General features: G+C 36.0%; 2 long non-coding RNA genes across 2 annotated transcripts; one reads left to right on the forward strand and one right to left on the reverse strand.

The window, feature by feature from the left end:
- On the reverse strand, positions 8005-8522 carry LOC109837034. Its single transcript, XR_002246155.1, has 2 exons — positions 8350-8522; positions 8005-8251 (listed from the first exon to the last, which is right to left on the reverse strand). It is a non-coding gene; the product is annotated as an uncharacterized LOC109837034 (long non-coding RNA).
- Positions 11778-12043, forward strand: LOC109836711. The gene is made up of 2 exons (XR_002246075.1): positions 11778-11875; positions 11995-12043. It is a non-coding gene; the product is annotated as an uncharacterized LOC109836711 (long non-coding RNA).

Consider the following 14132-nt stretch of genomic DNA (forward strand, 5'->3'; position numbering starts at 1 on the left):
TTTTATAACTAAAATTTCTCTAACTAAAAGGAATTCGACGTTCCTTAAAATTTTTAAAGTCTTCAATGATATCATCAATGCTCAGACTTTTAGCAATTTCTCTTTTAATAAATATCATTAATACGTCGGAGAGGAAAGTATCCTCCATTTTGCTTCGAAGCCTAGTTTTGACGATATTCATAGCTGAGAATGATCGTTCTGCAGTAGCAGTAGAAACTGGAAGAGTAAGCACAAGTACGATCACTCTAAAAATGAGGTCGTATGTAGCAGATTTATTAGTCTTTACCAACCATTGACACAACTCAGAAATGGTTGGAAGAGTTTTGAAGTCTGACCCTTTGACTACATTATGCTCATAATGTTTCAGTTGCATCTTCAAACTCTCTTTTTCTTCACTTGTAAAATCTTGTGCATAAAACTTGACAAGAATGCTCTTTTCTTGAATGAATCCATTAGTGTCCACAAACCACAACACAATAGACATTTGCTCTTTTTTTTTTACTCATCACGGGCTTCATCAACAATAATGTAATACTTAGCAACTCCAATTTCTTCACAAATTGCATTTTTCAATCTCACTGAAAACACATAAAGTATTTGTTTTTTAATATCATGACTTGTATATTTGGCATTTTTGGGAGCTTTCGCAATTGCCTTTGAAAATTCGTCATTCTCCATGGCCAACACATCCAAAAATTCAAGAAAATTGCCACGATTGGACGAACTAGATTTCTCATCGTGGCCTCTAAACAGAATCCCTTGGAGTGCAAGCAATCGCACCACAAGTATGTGAGCTCTTAACCGAAGACGATTTGTTGCAACTTGTTCAGCATTGAAGTTGTCGAATCGCCTTGATATATGATGCGGTTGGTTCATCAAATCCTCACATGCCTTTTCAACATTACGATGGAGTAAAGATACATTATCTTTTCTTATTTCAATGAAACCCCCTTTATTAATCCCTTAAGAATAACCCCCTTTATTAATAAACCCCCTTAAGAATAACCATTCGCTAAATACCTCTTCATAAATTTCAATTTCAATGAAACCCCCTTTATCCCCCCCCCCCCCCCTCAAAAAATTTTTTTTTTTGAGGGGCCTTGAGGAATAGAGCATCCTAATTTTTTTCCCAAATTTTGGGGGGGCCGTGGCCCCCCCGGACTGTATGTAGATCCTCCCCTGTCTCAGATCGCCCCATTTGTTAAGGCGATCGCCTCCCTTGACGTGCAAGGCGCTTACGGGGCACACCGAGGCGTGCGCCTGACGCAATTGAAGCGCCCTGCACCCGATGCGAGGCGCTCCTTCACCGCACTGCATGGCCTTAAGCCTGAGGAGAGCGCCAAGAGCGCATTTGAAAACACTGACTACCACCATTCATACGCATGATCCTTCAACATGTAAACTACATATCTACTTTCTCTTCCTTCGAACATTTCATTTAAGCAAAAGGTTCTCCATCTTCGCAATCCAAATGCTATAGTGTTGGGTATAGACCTTCGAGGAGGACCAGGTTAGCCTTTTAAATTCACAGATGCCACTTTTAACATGGTTGATCAATATCCTATCATCCTATAAGGCATTGGCTAGATTCATATAATCCAGCTGTGTTTCTTTGGAACAATTGCATTTAGTTCTAGGATTTAGCAAAAGCAGCTCAAGTTAGACTGTTCGTCCAGTTGCTATTTCGACTTGAGGGTCCCAACATTGTTATCAATCATCACTAACCATTACTTCCTACGAAATAGATGTTGATCATATTTAAATTATAAATCTGACACTAATTACATTAATTCTACCCAAACACCTAATCCTATGGGGACAACTGAGACTTAAGCTTCTTTGTAGTCACCCAAGATTGGAAGCGGAATAAGTTAGATATACGACAGTGATCGATGATACGCGTACGACATGCCAAGTCTGGGTGGTTCATGCAAATGGAATTTCACTCGCATAACAAGATCATCGATATACAAAGACAGACTCTCTATGAAAACTACCAATACGAAGTTTGAGAGGAATATTACTAGACAACATAAGTATTATCAAAAAGCATAACGCGTGAGTTCAATATATACTTGTTTCTCTCTTAGGATATTAGCAAGCTACAAAAATAGCACTCCAAGAAGTAGCACCACCAACCTATGCTTCAGTTTCACACTGAGCTATCTCAAGCTGAATACAAGCTAATCTGTATCTGAAAGGGTTGAAAAAGTACAAGGTACAAGGTAAGCTGCACACTTAATAAATGCAATTCTTACTAGTTAACTAGAGAAGTGTGAACCAGTAACTATTAATTTTATAATTAATTTTACGCAAACTTTAAGCATGAATAAGTGTTATCTCAAGTATGTACATGTGAGCATGCTAGGTGCAAAACAATTCACTATTATATAGCTCAGATTGGCAAGAAAAATAATCCACATGTATAGTCAAATCACATATAAACTGTATATCACGAAATCTCTGCATAATCCCGATATACTTTTAACTTTTACCTTTCAAATATTTCCCAGCATGGCTGATTTGATTCATGTCGGTCTCTATGGCGAAAGGTGCCCACCGTCTCAAGCAAGATCAATCTACATCACATTGTCCTAGTCCTCCAGCTTGTCATTCTCTTCTTCTTATTCTTCTTCATTCGTTTTCAAGTCATAATTCCAGCGAAATATGCCTATCCCCTTCGGCTCACCTCAGTTATCTGCATAATCTGGTTTGCTGCTCCTTGATCTTTGAACAGTTACCCAAATGGTTCCCATAACTCGTGAAACATATCTCAACCGGGTCTATGCAAGGTTTGAACGTGATGGTGACCAAATGAACTTTCAACAGTTGATATCTTGATGTACGGTTGATCCTCCGAAGGAATTTCCCTTCACCACTACCAACACTGCACTGTTTTAAATATCGGCCGATAATCGATATTATCGGTCGAGTTATCGGATTTGGGAGCTCTCCGCTAGGATAATTTGGATTTTTAATCGGTTATCATTTTTCTAGGTTTATCGGCGATTTATCAGCATTATCGGCACTTATCGGCCGATAAGTAAGACTTTTTTATCGGGATTATCGGCCCATTTTGACTAACATTATATTTTTTCAAGGCTATGATGCAAGTTTCGCTTTCTACAATTGGTTAATGATTCTAAACATGATGATTTATATTTTGGTATGTTTATATTTCATTAAGCATGATTAGATTATATTTTTTAATTGTTATATTATATATACACATCATCCAGTATATCACTCCGATAAATACTACTTATCCCCGATATATCCCTGATTTTTGCTATCCGATAAGGATTTTGGCCGTCCGATAAATCCCCGATAACCGATATTTAAAACCTTGCAACACTGTGATCCTATACGTCACTATACAATCTTGATATAAATGAGTGCACAATAGCCATAAGTCTATGTTACATTACCTGGATTATCCAATTGATCCTGATTTCATATGTTGGTCCTGGGGACACCTGAAAAAAAAAACTCTCAGTCCTCTTCATTCTGTCTTCCTTCTTTGTGTTGGATTACCTTAATTCACCACAGCAACAACAGCATCAAGAGGGCCAGAAGCCACATTTCATCTTTGTGCTCTTTTGAGTTTTTAGGAAGATCAAACCAATAGAGAGCCTGGTGGTTGAGCACACATCCAGTTCCAACTGGTACTGGATCCCCTCTAACCTTTCACGTTCAAATAAACACCGAAATCACATGGAATTTGATGCTTAGGGGGTGTTTGTTTCAAATCGTATAATTTTAGGATATGGATTTCACCATGAGATTTGAAATTCATAGGTGTTTTGTTATGGGTTGGGATTTCTAAAATGTTGTTTGTTTCATTAATATTTTGGGATTTGGAACACTACAATTTGTAATATTTTGTTTGTTTCAAGCTCAAATTGTAGCATTACCAAATGCTAAAATTTTGTAATATGATGAATATGCTATCTTGGTGAGGTTACCTCTCACAAAAAGACAAAATTTGAATTTGTTAAATCCTCTCCAATTGAGAGGTAAGCACACACATTTATGAGATTTGTCAGAACTCTCTCCAATTGAGAGGATTTGGCAAATTCTAAAAATTGGTCACTTTTTGCACTCTTGGGATTCAATATTCTAAAAAAATTCTTAAAACAAACACCATATATGGAATCCCAAAATACAAAAAACTCACTTTTTGATCCCAAAACTTGTAATCCATACCAAATGCCAAAAATTTTGGTGAAACAAACACCCCCTTATTAGTTATTAATATCCATAGAAGAGTCTCAAAGTCTGTAGTATTGAGTTGAAAGTTTATAATATTTAGCTAACAAGTTCTTGAGTTATTAGCTTACATCAATAAAGACAACATTACGATTGGCATATTGATCATGGAAATCGAACATCATCTAACCTTTCTGGGAACTGCACATGGCAGAACTTCTATGTAAGCATATCAAAGACTCAAACCTGCAATCATGAATCCAAAGATAAAAAGGTCAGAGGCATGCAGACTATTCAGTACAACCTCAATAGGTAAATTTCATAGTGGAACTGGCGCATTCATGGGACCGGTTTCTTATGGTGTTGACCCAGGCCTCTACTCCATCATTGGTCTCTTTTAAAATGGGGGTTTTTCGCTATTAGAGCTTCTCCAACGTGGGGCTCTATTTTGCATCCCAAACTTTGGCATATTCCTTAGAATATGCTAAAATAGAGTTATGTAACTCCAACCACACTGCTTTATTTCCAACTCCATTTCAATTTCTCTCAATTTTTTAATTCTTTTACTTATTTTAAAATATATAATGTAATCATATATTTAAATAAAATTAATTTTCTTTAATGAATTGATAATAAGAAATAGAATTAATTTTCTTTAATTCTTGGAATTTTATATTTCAATTAATATTATTTAATATTACTCTCATTTTGAATATATGAAAATAATAATAATAATAAAAGTTATATAATATAAATAATATTATTAATAATATTATTAAATGTATTAATATAAAATAGGCATTCGGATTAAATTAAACAGACATTCATATTACTAAATCCACGACTATTACAATGAAAGCAAAAACATGAATTGAAAATTACATGACAAATAGGAAAAACATAATACATGAAAAATACTAAAAGTCTGGAAAGTCAACTCCTCCGTATCCACCTCCTCTGTAGTCAGGTATTCCGTATTGACTTCCTGCGTAGCTGTATTCAGGATTAGGAATATCAAAGTATTACTCCTCCTGCTCATTATACAATTCAATGAAATAATTATGATGTCGGTTATTATTTAGCCGATGGCATATAGCCGAAATGGCCAACCCTTGTTCAAACCATTTCCAAATCCGAAGATAAAAAGAAACATTATTTTGCAATGATGTAAGAAGCTTGTCGAAAAGATGTGGAGCGAGCGTTTGGTGTTCTCCAGTCAAGATTTGTTATAATCAAGGGCCCTGCACGGTTTTGGGATAACGAACTTTGCATGATATCATGACCACTTGCATAATAATGCACAACATGATTATTGAGGATGAACGTGATGAGCAAGAAGATATTATCGTTTCTACTCCACCATCAATTTCAAATGTTGAAGACATAGGGATGAACGATGTCGAACGGTTCCGACAATTCCTGGCCCGGCATAAGAAATTCAAAGACAAAGAAGCACACTTCGCACTTCGAAATGCATTAATTGAACATTTGTGGGAGAAGAGAGATTTTAAGTAAGTAACAAAAATAATAATGGGACACAATTGGAATAATCCAATGTTGTTAAAGAGATTGAGGGGTAAGATTGTCTTTTTTTTTGGAATAGTAATATAGAGTTGGCTGCAAATTTGGAGAGAAATCTCCAAATTTACAGTCTCAAATCCATTTTTGCAGCTCAACTGTAAAAGTTGTCGCTTGGTTGGAGGTGATTCAGGCTGCATTTTGCAGTTATCCATCACGGTTGGAGCTGCTCTTAGTCCCTTAAATCACCATTTTTATATTAGTCCCCTAAATCTTTATATTTTGATACTAGTCCCTCAAATTACCTTGATGTATTGATATTAGTCCCTCTGTTACTGTTTCCGTTCAAAGCCCTCAACTATGTTTAGGTTTAACCCAACCATGGTGGTGTAATTACCAAAAACTCATCCCATATTAAATTCTCCAAATTAGTCAGTCATTCCCTTTCCCTCTCTCATTCTCTCTTCCATTTCTCGCTCTCAGCGAGCCCTAAGGCCATGCGCCGGAGGGAGAAACTCGGTGAGAAAGTGATCGAGTCCATTTGTGCAGCATGAATAACATTCGGAGGCAAGAGATCTGCTCTGATCCTTGGTATTATTTTAATTTGATCAATGGTCATGCGAAATTCCGGCACATTCTGTCGCAGGTTGTCAGCTTCCTCACAAATTAGGGTTTAGGGCAAAAATGTTGTTCCTTTTGAGGAAGGGGAGGAGAGTAAAGGGGAGGGGAGTTGAAGGAGATGTCGAGGGAGTGGAGAGAGGGGAGGTGGAGGTGGTGGATTTGGGAGTAGGGAGTTGTTGTTTTGGGGAAGTTGGTGACCGAGCTGAAGGCTTGGAGGTGGGAACAAGAGAGAGAGGGACAGAGGAGGTTGAAGATGAAGAAGATGATAATGAATTTCATGCATGGTGATGAGAGAGAAAGGAGGAGGAAATGTTAGTCGTGTTTCCTTGTTCTGATCTTTTAATATCCAAGAATTGGTAATTTCAGAAGAAAAGTTAATTTCTCCGTCTAATTTTTAATTTTAATTAATTTTTTTATTTCTGCCCGATGCCATACTTTCCTCTTTATTAGTTCTTTTGGCTACCTTTTATAATTTTAAGGAGAAGAGCAGATCAATGGGGTTTAGGATCTATGTTAGAGAAGAAGAAATTAGCCATGGAGGAGTTCCAATGGCTTTACCAATGAAAAGTGCCGTTGTTTACTATAAATGGGCCTTTGGAGAAGAAAGGGTGAAACGAGTTCCTGTTTAAAGAGTTTATTGGATGTAGGTTTAACTGGTAAGTGGGTTTGGGTATTGAGTATGAGATGTACAGTAGGGGCATACATGTCCTTTCCAGCGAAAAGTCAAAACTTAACGGAGTATTCCCAGCATTTATAATCCAAACTAGCTATAGGGACTGATACCAAAATATGAATACAATTTGAGGGACTGATACCAAAATATGAATATTTGAGGGATTAGTATCAAAATAGGTATGATTTAAGGGACTAATATCAAAAAAACCCTTTAAAATATATCTTCGAGTTCAACTGTCCTTTATCTGACAAGCAGTTACTCCACTTTGAGGATGTTCATGTGATGAAGCAAATTAATTCCCCAAAATACAAGAGTGTGATATAATTAGCGGAAAAGTGAGCAGCCCTTATACTTTCAAGAGTGATATATGATGAAGTTTCATTGTGTATAATTCTAAAAAGAAAAAGGATTGCAAGATAGCCTTTATCTTTTATGAGTCAATTATCCTACACCATTGCAAAAATGGGTCTACGGAATACCTTTAAGATCCCCAATCACCAGAACTTGCTGGTCTTTCCCGCTGAAATTCATGGCTAAGATGCTCGTTGCCTCGATCAAGCTCTCATACCCTTTTCCTTATTATTATACCTTAGGCCTATACTGATAGCAAATAACTTAAGGAAAATGATAGGGGCAAACCCACAACCACATCTCAAACCACACCCCCTCTCTCGCATGCTACAGTGCACCGGCTCCGCATGGGATTTTAAAATTTTAAAATCCCATGTGAGGCCCAGTGCACTGTAGCATATGAGGGAGGGGTGTGGTTTGGGATGTGAGTGCGGGTGTGCCCCTAGTGCCACCCATATCAATAATCAAAAGATGGAGAGATAGAAGAAATGAGCTTTGTTGAAGTTAGGGGAAAAACTAAAAAACTATCACCTTGCTTGATGATATCAATCTATAGGATCCAAGTCACCTCTTTCTTCTTCAAACTAGAAACGTTCCAATTTCAATGATCTGGTACTATAATCCTACTAATCTAACTGAAACCCAACATCCAAATGTTATCATGTGACCTTTTTAAGCGAGATCTCAGCGCCCCCGTCTTCTTGACTTGGTTTTTTTTTTATACACGGTCAGGGACCCTAACCCTAATCTAGAGAGAAGAAACCAAAAGTTACCATTTTTATACACAGTGAAGAGAAGAGATCACCCTTTTCGGTGCCTCGATGCACTTAAAACCACTTCTTCTTCCTCCTCTTGTGGAATCCACCAGCACGATGCCTGCCCGCCCACATCAAACACCAACAACAATTTTCTAAGAAATAACTCAAATATATCATTAAAAAATAAAACCCTAAAGTGACGACGATCACGCTTACTTGAGATCTTTCTCGCCGAGGCTCAAACTTAGGGCTTTGTTCTTGAGAGATTAAGCTCTTTCTTCTTCTTCTTCTTCGATTTGCTCGTCTTCGTCCTTTTCCTCTTCTCCCCTCCTTTTCGTCTTCGTCTTCGTCTTCGATCGCCGCGGGTTGTCTCCTTGGGCCGGATTGGCCCATGAAGTTGAACAACCCGCGATATTCTCGCAGAGCAATCGGTCGGAATATGCAAAAAAAAAAAATATTAATTTATACGAACCTCGTCTGTAATGGCGGCCCAAATAAGGAGGCCCATAGTCCAGTCCTCTACGCGACGCGTATTATCTTACGCGTATATTTTCACGCGTATATCTCACGCGTATGTTCTGAAGAGTTTTCTCACGCGTATATTCTTATGCATAAATCTCTCATCTCACTCGTATATACTTACGTGTTCTTTATAGTTAAATCTATTTTTAAAGAAGGCAGTGTAAGGGAATAAATAAAGTAGCCGCAATAAGTATAGGTTATATTATTGGTCTCCAGGATAACTACACACATATTACAACTATTAGTACTAATACCGGCATCTTAGATAAGGGTTTTTAGATGAAAATCATATTTAACTTTTATCAAAATTGATACTTGTCACCTTTAATTTTTAGTTTTTGATGGGCACCATCTTTACTAGCCTACATCCTTCACATGTCACATCTAATCGTGCTTTGAGCCCAAAAAAAAAACATGTGAATTGTCTATTTTACCCTCTCCCAAACATGTGTAGAGCACACGCACCATAATTAATTATTAAAACAATATTTTTTTTATATTAGTCAATAAAAGCTTCTATATTTTCATGTTACTCCCCTAAATCATCGTATTTTGAAATTACTCCCCCACACTGAGGTCATTTTTGCCGGAGAGCATCGTCTTTGCGTGAGAGTGTCGATCTTTTGTTCATCCATTAGGGTTTCGAGGGCATGCTTACATGTTTAACCGTTATTGTGAACAAGTCTAACACTTTAGGAAGGAGTATGAAAATAAGGAGTTGTGTAGAAATATACTTTGTTCTCTATCTCAGGATTGGGAACGAAGGTAACGGCCATAGAAGAACTTTAAAATTTTCCTAATATATCTCTTGATGATCTTGTACGCAATCTTATCATATATGAAGTTAGATTGAAAGAAAGAAAAAATGTCTCAGAAGAAGACTCAAAGAAGAAGCCGTTAGTCTTCAAAGCTAAAAAGGAAAAGTCGAAGTCTAATTAAGAAGAAGAAAAGGCCGAGCTCAATTTTTGAGGAAGAAAATACCCAAATTGATCAAGTTGTTAAAGGCTACAAATCATTCCTCACGTCAAAGGATGGTCAAAAAATTCCTGCAAGATAAATCGAATCACTATACAAGCAAGGTAAATAAATATAATTCTAGTGATTCAGATACTGAATTAATTTATTTTCAATGCAAGAAACTCAGCCACCTGAAGAAGAATTGCCCACTGAATAGAAAGGACTATAAAGGGAAGGACAATATTTTCAAAACAACTACTTGAGAGGACTCGGAGAGTAGCTCCAGAGGACTCGGAGAATACACTAGTAAAAATTCACGTATCCTAGACGGAATATTCTAGAAGAAAAATTTTCCGTCTAGAATGTATTAAACTAGACGGAAAATTTCCGTCTAGAATATTCCGTCTAGGATAAAGTATTCTAGATGAAAATTTCCGTCTAGAATAGTATTCTAGATGGTTTTTTTAATTTTAATTTTTTTTTTTAAATCCTGGTATTCTAGACGGAAATTTCCGTCTAGAATGTATCCTAGACGGAAATTTCCGTCTAGAATACGTGCCCATTTAAAAAAAATTAACCCGTCAAAACCCCCGCTGCCCTCCATTCCCCCCGAAATCGAAATTTTCATCCCCAAAGGCTCTGTTTGGCAAAACTAGCTGAAAGCTACGAGATTATAGCTGAAAGCTGTTAAGCTAGCTGAAAGCTGTGAAATTGTAGCTGAAAGCTGTTAGCTGTGTAGCTAGCTGATTGACTAGAGCTGTTTGGCAAAAGTAGCTGTACAACTAGCTTAAATTTGTTAAATGACTAAAAAAGATATATAATATTATTGATATAAAATTAGAATTATTAGGGGCAAAAACGGAAGAAAAAAATTGGCAGCTCCTTCCCAAAGACAAACGCTACTTGAGATAGCTTTCTAAAAGCTACTTGCAAAAGACACAATCTCCAAAATAATCTCCTCCTATTTTCCCAATTCCAAGTTTTACAAAATGTTACTTCAAAGCTACAAACTTTTTGAAGGACCGATTGAAGCTCTTTAGATCGCCAGCTTCATAAGAACCGATTGAAGCTCATCTGGAAAGGGAAAATTTTGAAGGACGAGAACGAGGATGGCGAGGATGTCTATGTCAGATTCAACAATGGCGGTAATTTCTTGATTTTTCGTTTGCTTTGCTCGTGGAAAATTTTAAATTTCATTTGATTAAAGCTTATATTTTTTAAAGTGTAGATTTGACCATTGGATTGGAAATGGGTATATAATGATACACTTGCATCGTTCTTTTCAGACTTCTAAATTTTTGGATTCATGTGAAGTTGATTTATGTTTTCCAAGATATTGAGTTTTCTAAGCAAGAAAATAATCCTATAGGTGCCAAATATAAATCAAATGGATTAAAAGAAGAGATTAACTTCATTGCAATATTTGTTTGCTTCTGGAGTTTCATATATCACCTTAATTTCCATATTTTTATACTACATCAGTTTTCGTTCCTTGCAAATTGACAGCCATGTAGGACTCATTTTTTTTAATAATTTAATTAATTCTTAAAATTCTGTATAATCCAACTTTGTTGTTTGAATATTTTCCTACCCTATACATCTGAGTGAATTCTGTAGTAGTGTTTCTGTTTCTGTCATATGCTTTATCCATTCTATCTAGGTTTCTTGAAGTGTCTGGCACCTGAACAGAGCCCCGGACTGAGGCCCGAAGTATGTTAAATATGATAAGCTATTTCGCAGTTTCTTTCTTGTTGAATACAACAATAACTGAAATTAGACTTATTTTGTAATCATTTTTTGTCATTGGCTTAAGAAATTAGCCTCAACTTTTAATCCACTTATTTAAAAACATATGGTCGTGCATGTGTGAAAAGGAGTATCTTTCGATCATCTCAAATGTGCCACCAGCCAGATGTTGCCTACAATAAGATTCTTTAGTTTTTTCACGGAATAATTCAAGTGTGGAAAGTTAGAATTGTTAATTACCGCATCTTTATATAGATTTTCGTATTGTTGCTGGGCTAGCATGGTAATCGTTCATATGAACTCATGCATGTGATGTTTGCAAATTCTATTAATTTGCACTCTAAATTTTTTTATTGACTTTATCCTCAATTATTTATCTGTAACAATCTTACATTTTGGGAGTATATTTTGTGGTATCTAATATAATGTGTCTGTTGTGTCTTCCATAGGAGAGAATACGCATTGGTAAAGAGCTTTTAGAAGCCAAACGAATGGAGGAAGAAAATGAAAGAAAACGGTTATACTCTGACTGCTTTTAAGTATTATGTTTATATTTTATGTTTTCCATACATTTGGTGTGTGTTGCACAGCTGTCTTTGGAATAATGAGTTATAAGTTTGTCTCTTTAATGTCTAGAATAATGGCACTGAGAAAGGCAGAGAAAGAGGAAGAGAAGAGGGCGAGAGAAAGAGAAGAGCTTTTACATATTCTTTATTGTTTGCCTCTTCAATTTGTATGTCTTTCATGTTTAATGTTAAATGTGTTACATATATAATAGGTTAGATAGAATGCATATATAATAGGTTAGACATATATAATAGGAATGTGCTGCGACTGTCAAGGTGCCATAGTAGAATACTTCTTGGTTTCGCATCTTTATTAACAAAGTATTGTTTGGGGCATAAAAGACTTTACACAATGATGAATACCCTTTATTTGCTTTGCTCTTTATTCAAATGAATACATAAGCTGGACTCCTGAATAAATGCCACAAGTGAAGAGTCCATTCCACCATTTGTATATTTTTACTGTCTAAATAGGTCTAGAAATCACATCCTTTTGGCATTACGGTGGTATATATTCCCTAAACGGGCGGGCAATTTCCTACATATCATGTGTCATTGTACTACTTGTGCATATACTCAGTTAACTATGTCTTAACATGATTCTCTGCCATGTTCTAGAATGTCAATGAGGAAAGTACTAAAGTTAATGACCTTTCACTTGTCAAGGAAAGGTTTTTGCTAAATGAGACTTGATTATTGAGTTATAGGATAATAAAAAAACATGCAAGCTCTCCTCCAGAGACATTTTAAGTCATTAGTATAATGTTAATGATGTTGGCCATCCATCGTATATATAATGGACAGTTATAAAGCTTTCCACTCTCTTATCTCTTTTAACTTAGTCACTTCCTCCATTTCGTCACTTCCTCCATTTCGGTCCATATTAAAATAGAATCAGGCCTTTTTATACTGTTGTTTATTGTGCTATATCTTACTGCTATGAACAATCACACAAAAGAAAAAACACACCAAAACAAATGCATTATGCAAATGCAATTACTCTTTAATTTGTGATGCCACCGATGAATTGGTAGAGAAGCAATATTTTGTATTTGGAAAAAACAAAGTATATTGATCTCTTTTGCCATGCATGTCTGTCGAGTTTGCTAACGTGAATGATCTCTTTTGCAGGATCCACTGGTGACTAAAGGTGCAAACACTGCATATATGGATATTGAACTGGTGGGTGAATGCTTTGGGGTCCTCTCATCATTTGGCCAATTCATAATGCACGTTAATTAGTGAATGTGTTACGTAGGAAATTAATGATTGGAAGAATCATTGTTCGACTACTTAGTTTGAAGGTTTTTATGAGCTTTGGGGTTCAAATTGGTATTGTTTTTAGGAACTGTTGAGCAATCTAAATTTGTAAATAATTTATGTAAAAGTTTGTAAACAATTTATGTATCTCTAGTATTTTGGTAAATGTATTATTTGAATATAATTAGATTTGATATTAGAATATAATTAGATCTTGTTGGATATGAATTCAATCTAGTATTGTTCAATGTTGTGTACATGCACCAAAAGTAGGTTCGGCAAAAAAAAAAAACTACTGTAGCACAGCATCCTAGACGAAAATTCCGTTTAGGATGCTCAAATTCCGTCTAGGATGCTTTTTTTAAAAGAAAAAATTAAAAACATCAATTTCCGTCTAGGATGAGTATTCTAGACGGAATTTCCGTCTAGAATGAATTCCGTCTAGAATACTCATCCTAGACGGGAATTTTTTCCGTCTAAAATGCAGTATTCTAGACGGAAATTCCGTCTAGAATATTCCGTCCAGGATATATTCTAGACGGTTTTGAATTCCGTCTAGAATATTCTGTCTAGGATGTATTCTAGACGGAATTTCCGTCTAGAATACTACATTCTAGACGGAAACTTTCTAGACGGGTATTCTAGACGGAATTCCGTCTAGAATACACATCCTAGACGGAATTTTGAGTATTCTAGACGGAATTTTCCGTCTAGAATACCTTATTTTTTACTTGTGATAGCTCGAGCTATGATGACAAAAAAGCACACTTATGTAGGGCATTAGAATTCACCTTAGAATTCACCGCAATTTTGCATGAGAAATATTCTGATAGAATTTGCTTACTTCAACCTATCATTCTAATAGTAAGACAATAATATTAATGGAAGTGTGGCCTAGTTAGTATTACTTATGGGGTTTTTGCATATCTACCCTTCAAATTTACAAAA

This window comes from Asparagus officinalis, chromosome 4, assembly GCF_001876935.1.
Source record: "Asparagus officinalis chromosome 4, Aspof.V1, whole genome shotgun sequence".
NCBI lineage: Eukaryota > Viridiplantae > Streptophyta > Magnoliopsida > Asparagales > Asparagaceae > Asparagus > Asparagus officinalis.